We start from the raw sequence: 10,151 nt of genomic DNA on the forward strand, positions 1-10,151 counted from the left end.
ATAGCTGGTTTTATAAAATAATTTGGGATGTTTTCAATTTGTCAATCTACTTAATCTAGTTAATAAATCAGTCTAGTTTGTTTATTTTCCCCCTTTTGTAGCCCTTGTTGTTGTAGCCCTGTTGTGATTATTATTGTTATTGTTGATGTCATTCGTTGTTGGATAGGGCAGAGAGGAATGGAGAGAAGAGTGGAAGACAGAGGGGGGAAAGAAAGATAGACATCTGCAGACCTGCTTCACCACCTGTGAAGCAACTCCCCTGGAGGTGGGAAGCTGGGGGCTCGAACTGGGATCCTTCCACCAGTCCGACCCCCTAAATCAGTCTAGTTTTTACAGGAGAATTTCTTGAGGAGTTTTAAGAAAACATTGATGTTCATATCTAGTACCTAGAAATCCTGACTCTAGTGACCTGAATCTCACTGTGAAATGGTATATTTAAAAATAAAATTATTTAAAAGTACAATAAGTTTTGTTATTATTGTTCTTAAAACAGGAACAGATAGTAAAGCGAAAATTTATGGAAAAGGAGATGGATGCATACAATGGAAAAGTACACAGCTATGAAAAAGATGAAATCTTGCCTTGTACTACAACATAGGTAGTATTGAGGGGATCATGCTCTGGGAAATTGGTCAGAAGGAGACAAAAAAAAAATATCTTATCCAGGGTGATTGGTTGCTGATCGGCTCTTGAGTCAACTGCTGTAGAGGCGGCTGCGTGGGCGTGGAGAGCCATGGGTCAGGCGGCCAAGGTTTTACAGCTCTTTAAAACACTGCACAGGACCAGACAATAAGTGTTTAAAAATGATGTGAGAGCATTAGAAGCAGCCAGAACAAAGATAAATGAAGAATTCAAAAGTAATAAAAGTGAAACATCTCCTAAGAAAATAGAAGAGCTAATAAAAATTGGTTCTGATGTTGAATTACTACTCAGAACATCTGTTATCCAAGGCATTCACACAGATCACAATACACTGAAATTGGTGGCTAGGAAAGACCTACTTGTAGAAAATGTGCCGTACTGTGACTCACCTTCTCAGAAACAATGAATTTTCTGGGATGAAAGCAAGTCTTTGTATTTTTTAATCTTTAAGTATATAACTGGCGGAGGTTCTGGAAATATTAGATATTTTTTCTCCAAATGTATATGTTAAAAATAAGTGAAGGTGGTAGAAAGAAACTCTCTTCTATAGTTCTAAGAGTCCCAGTTACAACCCCCTATTCTACTAAAAGCCAGAGCTAAGTTGTGCTCTGTTAAAAAAAAAAGGGGGGGGGGGAGTTGGGAGGTAGCACAGTGGGTTAAGCGCATGTGGCGTGAAGCACAAGGACCAGTATAAGGATCCCCGTTGGAGTCCCTGGCTCCCCACCTGCATCTGAGTTGCTTCACAGGTGGTGAAGCAGGTCTGCAGATGTACATCTTTCTCTCCCCCTCTCTATCTTCCCCTCCTCTCTCCATTTCTCTGTGTCCTATCCAACAATGATGACATCAATAACAACAATAATAACTACAATAATAAAACAACAAGGCCAACAAAAGGGAATAAATAAATATAAATAAATATTTTTTTAAGTCATGAAAATAAGTAGTGGATTAAACTATAGTTTAATGATTAAATTACACATTTAAATGATAAAAAAAATACCTTATCCATCTATGAAACATAAAAACAAGGGTACAGCAGGATAGAGGTTAAAGGAAAGAGAGGTTCAGTGGCATGTTGTAGAGAAATGTTAGTATTTTGGTGATGGGTCTGGTGTGGTACCATATCTGGAAGAGCTGTAAAATAGTACACTTAAAAGACATTCAGGGGCCAGGAGGCAGTGCAGCAGGTTAATCGCACATGGTGCAAAGCACAAGGACCAGCATAAGGATCATGGTTCAAGTCCCCAGCTCCCCAATGAAGCAGGCCTGCAGGTGTCTATGTTTCTTTCCCCCCTGTCTTCCCCTCCTTTCTTGACTTTTCTCTGTCCTATCCAATAACAAGCTACTAGCAACAAGAACAATAACAAGGACAACAAAATGGGGAAAATGGCCTCTAGGAGCAGTGGATTCATAGTGCAGGCACCAAGCCCCACCAGTAACCCTGAAGGCAAAAAAAAAAGACATACAGTCTTGGACTGGCAGCACAGCATATGATTATGCCAAAACAGTTCTCATGCCTGAGGCTATGAGCTCCCAGGCTCAATCCCTAGCACCACCATAAGCCACAGCTGAGCAGTGATCCAGTAAAATAAACAAATAAATAAGTAACTAAATTTTAAAAAGCCATGCAGTCTTATAAACTAGTTTTAAAAAAAAAAAAGACAGAGACAGAGACAGATAAGCAAAGGCAGAGAGAACTTTCTTCTAGGCACTGGTGCACAGAATCGAACCTAGACCACACACATAGCAAACCAGTGAACTTTCCAAATGAGCTATTTCATCATCTAGCCATAGGTGATTCTAATGAGCATTTACTACCGAAAGATAGTGCTCTAGAGTCTTTCAAATACTTGAGAAGATTATGTACAATTTAACCATTATCTTGTCAATGGGTGCTAGTCACCTTCCCAATTTCTTCTAAGGTAATTGTTCCATTAAAGCTTCTCATTTCTTTGTGAATGAATTTTAATAAACGTATATCTTTTTCTTTATGAGGTTAAGGACATTTCTATTCCCATTTCGTTGTGAGTTTTATCGTGAATGGGTATTCTATTTTCTTTCTATATCTACTGAAAGATGATGCTGTTTTACTTCTCTAGTCCATTAATATGGTGAATTTTACTGATTGTGTAAATCTGAACCAGACTATAATTCCTAAAATAAATTTCATCTGATTGTGACATTTTATCTTTCTTATATATTGCTGTATTCTATTTGTTAGCATTTGATAGAGGCAGAAAATTTGCCCTTACTGGTTATATTTCACTCTCCTCCTTGTGTCTGCTGTTCTTTACTTCTTAATTTCTTCAGATAATTGCTTCATTATTTTTTTTCCAAATTTTCAACTGGACTCTGTAGAAGAGGCAGGCTGTGATATACTTATTCCATTTGACTAGTATCAGTTTATCATGATGTGTGTGTGGGGGGGTGTATGTGTTTGGTGGGGGGTGGTAAGTAGTACATACAATTTACTCTGTTTAAAGCAATAGAACTCAGTTTATTTACATAAAATTCATATCCTTGATTTTGTTTTAGTTACTTTACTTTTATTATTGCTCTATTTTGGTCTTTGTTTTATACCTCTTGGTTGCTTATTTTTTCCTCCACCTCCTGTTATTTGGAAAAGCTACAGCTATTTTTCAATTTGTAAACATTTACTTTACCCAGGTCAGGCAGTGGTGCATCAGGTTGCCATATGCAAAAACCAGGTTCAAGCCTCTAATTCCCACCTGCAGTGGGGGAAGTTTCACAAGTGGTGAAGCAGTACTACAGAGGACTCTTTATCTTCCTTTCAAGTCTCAATTTCTCTATGTCTTATCATAAAATAAAAGCAAAAAAAAAAAAAAAGGAAGAGGGGAAGAATAAAGAAATGAAGGAAAGAAGGAAGAAGAAAAAAAAGAGAGAAAGAATTGACTGACGGAAGAAAAAAAGAAAAGAGAGAGAGAGAAAAAAAAGACTGCCAAAAGTGGTGAACTTTTATTACCTTGATGATAATAAAAAATGATAGATAGATAGGTAGACAGTATATAGACAAGCAAACATTTACTTTTCCTATCACAAACAAACATATTTTAATCAACCATTACATGAAAATTCATACAAACACATTTCTCTCCCATAAAGCTTTGGTGTTTTGTTTCTCTATTCTTTTACAGCAGTTAAAGTTATAGTGTTTTGGTGATTTATTTTATTCCACATTAGCATTATTTGGTTGTAGTAAAAGATTTCTATTCCAAGGTGGTTGTTGTCATGACTCTTAAATAATTATTATAATTTTATATAGATAGATGGGAAATTTTTGTATAGTCCTTTATTCCTCTAAATTTATTTTTTCTTCATGCTGAATTCTCTGTTTCAGATTAATTTCAACTTGGCTGTATTTCTTCTCAAGTATTTTTCTCAAATTACATAGATAGATTAATGCACTTAGGAATTATTTATGTATCTGCAAACTTTGTCACCCCCAATAAATTAATTTCATAAATTTAATAAGTATAGTAAGCTAGATAGAGAGATTAAATATTTAATGATTCTATCCATAATTCAAGAATAAGCAAACCTATATATGTATTAGTGGTTAGAATAATAATTTTGGGGAAAGAATGAGAAAACTTACTGAGATTCTGAAAATAACTATTTTTCTATGAGATTGTCACATGGGCTTTTATAAATGTAAATACTATGAAGACATTCACTTAAGATTTTGCATTGTACTGTATATGATCTATACTTAAATAAAAAGACATAAATGGCCAAATAAAAGAACTAACAGTTTGAGACCAAAGAGCAGCTGAAGGCCCATCATGAGACAGCCAGCCAACATAGAAGATTTGGGGTCTAGCACAGACTTATGACTGGATGGGACTCAAAATGGGGCTCACCTACATGCTCTTTTAAACTGGGGAAAATCACTCCAAAATTATGCTCACCAGCAACTTTATTGCAAGGTTGCAAGAGGCTGACAAGAGGAAAGCTAACTTCCAGTGTTTCTTTTTTTTTTTAATTTTTATTTATAAGATGTAAATACTGACAAGACCATAGTATAAGAGGGACACAATTCCCACCACCCTTTCCTTTGAAAGCTTTCCTATTCTTTATCCCTCTGGAAGTATGGATCCAGAATCATTATGGGGTACAGAAGGTCTGGCTTCTGTAATTGCTTCCCCACTGAACATGGGCATTGACAGGTTGATCCATATTCCTAGCCTGTCTCTCTCTTTTCCTAGTGGGGCAGGGCTCTGGGGAGGTGGAGCTCCAGGACACATTGGTGGGGTCGTCTGCCCAGGGAAGTCAGGTTATGCCAGTGTTTCTTAACTGGTTATTACCCTTAAAGTTCCTTTTCTCCCTGTCAGATACTGTAGTAGTTGTTGAGTGAAAGTCTTTTCATCTATGGTTTGAACTCTCTTCAAGTTGGGGCCATTGCTGGACATAGTGATGCCCATCTTTAATCCCACCTACTAAAGAGGCTGAGGCTAGAAGAAATGTTCTCACTTTAGTGCACAATGTCAACTGGGTACCTGTACTAAGTTCAGTATCAATATGGTGACTTCTGGGAGCAAGTTACCACCAGGCTATTTAAAGAGGGTTGAACCAGTCCAGGTAGGAAGTGAATCAAGTAAAAACTCCCCTATTTATAAAGTTTGGTCCCAGGAAGTTTATGTAGAGCTGTTTAAGTAAGGGTTCTTTATTCTGATTCTTCTAAGTGTTTCAAACTATCAGCCCTCAGTGCTCCAGGGACTTACTTTCACTAAACCAAATTGAGTTGGTGGGATATCTGAGAAATGGACTTCCAGATATGTAGCATAACTCTCTCCTTGTTCTACAGGATAAAATTTCACAGCCTTGGGACTCCTTCTACCAGAAAATCACTACAATGGACATAAGATTTCTTCCTTGGTGAGAGTTTACCTGTGGTTCTCCAACTGATCTCAGGATTATGCTTTTATCCTTTGTTATGAAAGCTCTGTTTATCAGTGTTCAAGTTTTCTTCCATGTAAATTGGTTCATCAGTCTTTGGGTCTTTGTATATTTGTTGTATATATGGAAGGAAGTTCAGATTTACTCCTTTTTTGAGCGAATAAAATATTTTATGTAAAATTATCACAATAACATGTAACTACAGCAGAACTTTTTTGTCATGTAAAGCTCTGATTTTTTAACTTTTTATTTTATTAGTGACTTAATGTTGATTTACAAAATCATAATATAATATAGGTATAATTCCTCACCATTCCATGGTTAACTCTTGATATATGCACATTTTAAAGAAAAATACAAATAGTTGGAGAGAGCTGAGTTTGCTAGGAGGGGCTAAGCTTGCACTCCTACACCAACCCTGTCTCCTTATTCTTTGGGGTTCTAGAAGGAAGGACAAGCTGAAAATGTAACTAAACCTATTTATTCCCCACCTTCCAGATACCCAAACCTTCACCTCTTCCCCATGGTCTTATAGCAAGTTAAGCTTGTTATGGGTAGGGGGAAAGAGATTCAAGTAATAAACAATACACATGGTTGACATCTATTCTGTGGCCTCAAATTATTATAATCCATAATGTTCAATTGAATTATTCAGTATAAAGTAACCCCCAAATATGTAAATCAATGAAAATAATTTTAATTAAAATATCTTCAAAGACTGGGAATTGGTTGAAAAGCATGACATATCCAAGTGTATACTGCTCTCTTAACAGAATAGAAGCATGAGGCAGGCAGTGGTGTAAAATGTACAAATCCCACACTACCATGTACAAGAGCCCAGGGTAGAGCTTCCAGTCTCCATTTACAGGGGGAAGATTCAGGGGTGGTGGAGCAGACTAAAGGTGTCTCTCTTTCTCTCTCTTCCCTTCTTGCTTTACTTCTTTCTGTCTCTATCAAATTTTTGAAAGGGGAAGGAGTGGCCTCCAGGAGCCATGGATTCATCATGCAGATACCAAGACCCAGAGATAATCTTGGTGATGAGAGAAAAAAAAACATAAATATGAACTTTAAGAAAAAGACCAGTGGGACTGGGTGATGGTATACCCAGTGGAGCACACTCATTACCATACTCAAGGACCAAGGCTTCAGTTCCTGTCCCCCACATGCAGGGAGAAAGCTTCATGAGCACTGGAGCAGTGCTGTAGGTATCTCTCCTTTTCTCTCCCTCTCTCTGCCCCCTCCCTCCCTATTTTTTCTCTGTCTTTATCAAAAAACAAACAAACAAAAAAGAAAAACAGAAATAAGAGGAGAAAGCAGAGAAAAGAAGGAAGGCCAGTCACAGGGACCAGTGTGTTTGTCTTATAGGTACTGAGCCCCAAGGAAACCATGGTGGAAAAACTTTAAAAATTTTTAAATTAAAAACATAAAAAGACCAGTATGGATAAAATCTGTTAATGTCTAATGTGATTATGCCAATCTAAGTTGCCCCTAGTATAGAATAAGCTTTTTCTGTAACATTTTATATATCTTCATGAGAAACTCAATTTCTCTCTTTCTTTCTGACCTCTATGCAAATAAAATCTGTGAAATAATAATCACATTCACTGGAGCTGAGGTTCTCTTTGCACTCCCATTGATCTCATTTCTGGGGTTCTGCTTTCAGGCATACAGAGAGAAAAAGATAATAGAGCAGCAGGCCCTAGTCTGAAATCAGCACTTAGAGAGTAGCAGCCCACATAGAAAGAGATCTTTTTGTATGGTTCAATAGGGCTGATAAAATAATAGATTGTCCTGCTGTGTAGAAGCCGTGGGGATATAGCTAATGGGACTCATAGATGTCCTAGAGGACCCACCTTGTGGTTTCTGCAAGGACCTGATGAAAAAGTCAACTCTCTCTGAGTTAATATAGGTAAATTAATCTGATATGTAAGTGTGTGTGTGTGTGTGTGTGTGTGTGTGTGTGTGTGTGTGTGTGTGTGTGTATTGGAAGACAATGTTAACAGTTAATGCATGGTTTAGCATAGCTAACTTCTACTGTAAATTCTATTATTTTCTAGTAGTTGTTTTCAAGACAAGTCCTGTGTTTCAACATTTTAACATTCCTGCTAGGAGACTAGATTCCCAGGGACATGGAGAAATACACAGTTGAAACCACTAATTGTAAATTTGTACAAATATTTCTACACAACTATCAACAAAAGTATGATTATCTGAACAATACCACACAATGAAAGCATATCTTGAAACACATTGCAGAAGTTATATTCATCTGGAATCTTTAGATTTCTTATAGTATCCAGGTCACTGGATACTATAAGACTTCTTTGTGCCTTATGTATCTATCTGTATTATCATGGCAGACAGAGACCATACACAAGGAATGTCACATTTGGATTCATGAAGTAAAGATGAAGATGGTGGTGAAAAGAGGTGATATGATGCAACATATCTAATATAACATATATAATAATCGTGTGTGTGTGTGTGTGTGTGTGTGTGTGTGTGTGTGTGTGTGTGTGTGTGTGTGAGTGAGTGTGTTGGGGTCAGAAACAGACAAGGGGACAACTGTTCTAAGAAAAAAGATGAAGTAGTTCTGGCTAAAGTACATGTGGTATCAAAAAAATCTATTGGGGGAGCAAATAGCTCAACTAATAAGGCGCATGCCTCTCCATGACACATGTGCAACCCAGACTCAAGCTCTGGCATCACATGGGAGATTCGACAACACCAATGGAAACTTTTGAAGTGGAGATAAAGTAGGCAGAGTGCACGATCTGCATACATAAGACTCTGGATTTGACTCTGAGTACATATGCCAGTGTCTCATAAACAGAAAAATCTTGAGAAGAAATGGATAAGTATGCTCTAACAGTAAAATCAAATTTATGTATCTTATTCCTTTTTGTAGCATTTATAGTCACTTCTTTATTTTAATGAATAGTATATTTCAAGAAAAAAACTGCAGGGACCCAGATTCAAACCCTTGGCTCTCATCTGTAGAGGGAAAGCTTTGAGAGTGGTAAAGTACTGCTGCAGGTGTCTACTTTCTCTCTCCCTCTCTATTTTCCCCTACTCTTTTGATTTCTAGCTGTCTCTACCCAATAAATAAAACTTTTTAAAAAATTTAAAAAGAAGAAAAAACTTTAATGTCATAATATGGTGTCTTAAAGTTACTGAGCTAATAAGGAACAGTTTGACTTGTCCTGCATCCTGAAAAATGTACCTATTATTCTACTTTATTTAAAGGTCTCCCCAAGATAGATGGGTATGTGTGCCTCTATGGTCCCTATATAAGGTATCAGAATATTAGTAAATAGCTCAGCTTCTCAGAGTACTCACAGGTGCAGGAAGAGTCAAAACACTGGAGTAGTTGAGGAGGCAAGCAGAGACAATCTTGCAGGCTCTATCACATGCTCATGTAGGAGCCATAGTACAATCAATTTCCACACCAGAATAACTTGATTTTGTAGAAAGATGGAGACAGTGGGCTGGACAGATATGTATGACCTTGCAAAAAAGTTTAATTATCACACTCAACATTCTACTCTGAAAGGCTTAAAGACCTGAAGAATATGAGGAATGCTCATTGTCTTTCTATCCTTTCCTTCCCTTTCCTTCCCTTTCCTTTTCTTTCCTTTCCTTTCCTTTCCTTTCCATTTATTTATTTATTTATTTATATTGCCACCAGAGTCATCGTGGGGGGGGGGGGGCAGCTCAGTACTGATACTAGAAATCCTCTACTCCCAGGACCCATTTACCCCCCTTTTTTATTCTTCCTATTTTTATTTGACAGGACAGAAATTGAGAGAGGTCAGGAAATAGGGAGAGAGAAAGATGCCTGCAGACCTGCGTCACTGCTTTTGAAGCATCCTCCCCGCAGATGGGGAGATGGAGCTTGAACCTGGATCCTTATGCATGGTGATAGGTGTACTTAACCGGGTGCACCATCTCCAGGCCCCCATCTTTCTAAACACTTAAAACGTGGCCTCCTCCCAACTGCCCTACACCTACACACACGTCTCATCTAGTTACATCAAGAAAATAGGGTTGAGGAAGTGTGTGAATATTAGAAAGTTTCCAGATAAGAGCAAGAAAACAGAAGTCAATAGTAAGGTTAATTATATGTTCTATCACTTTTCTACTTGCTTTCTGAGTTATATCCACTTCCTCACCAATGCAGCTTGATAAAACTCAAATTTTGTCATGACTATTTCCAAGCCAAACTAGAAATACTACTTCTTAGTAGTATAATACTTAATGCATCATGTTGCCTATGGTTAAGCATTCAGTAAATGCACTGAATGATAAAATCCCGCCTTGCTATGTTTCTTATCTCTCCTATAAGAGCCTAACTTGTTTCCCCAGTGAGATTATAAGTGGGGACAACACACTGCATTTCACATCCATTACAGTCCTTCACTAAGTTCCCTACACAAGCACTCTATAAATTTCCTAATTCCTTCTTAAATGCTTACCTGTGCTCACAAAGAGATGGACACTTTCTACTGATGTTTATCTCTCCATTGACATTAGTTTGTATATTTGCAGTCATATATATTTGTTTATTAGAAAGACAGGGAAATGGAGAGAGA

General features: G+C 37.4%; 1 pseudogene; it reads left to right on the forward strand.

Moving 5' to 3' along the window:
* The first annotated feature begins 703 nt into the window (after positions 1-703).
* LOC103121530 (complex III assembly factor LYRM7-like) lies at positions 704-1,064 on the forward strand (annotated as a pseudogene).
* The last annotated feature ends 9,087 nt before the right edge of the window (positions 1,065-10,151 follow it).

This window comes from Erinaceus europaeus, chromosome 8 (genome assembly GCF_950295315.1).
Source record: "Erinaceus europaeus chromosome 8, mEriEur2.1, whole genome shotgun sequence".
In the NCBI taxonomy this organism is placed as follows: domain Eukaryota; kingdom Metazoa; phylum Chordata; class Mammalia; order Eulipotyphla; family Erinaceidae; genus Erinaceus; species Erinaceus europaeus.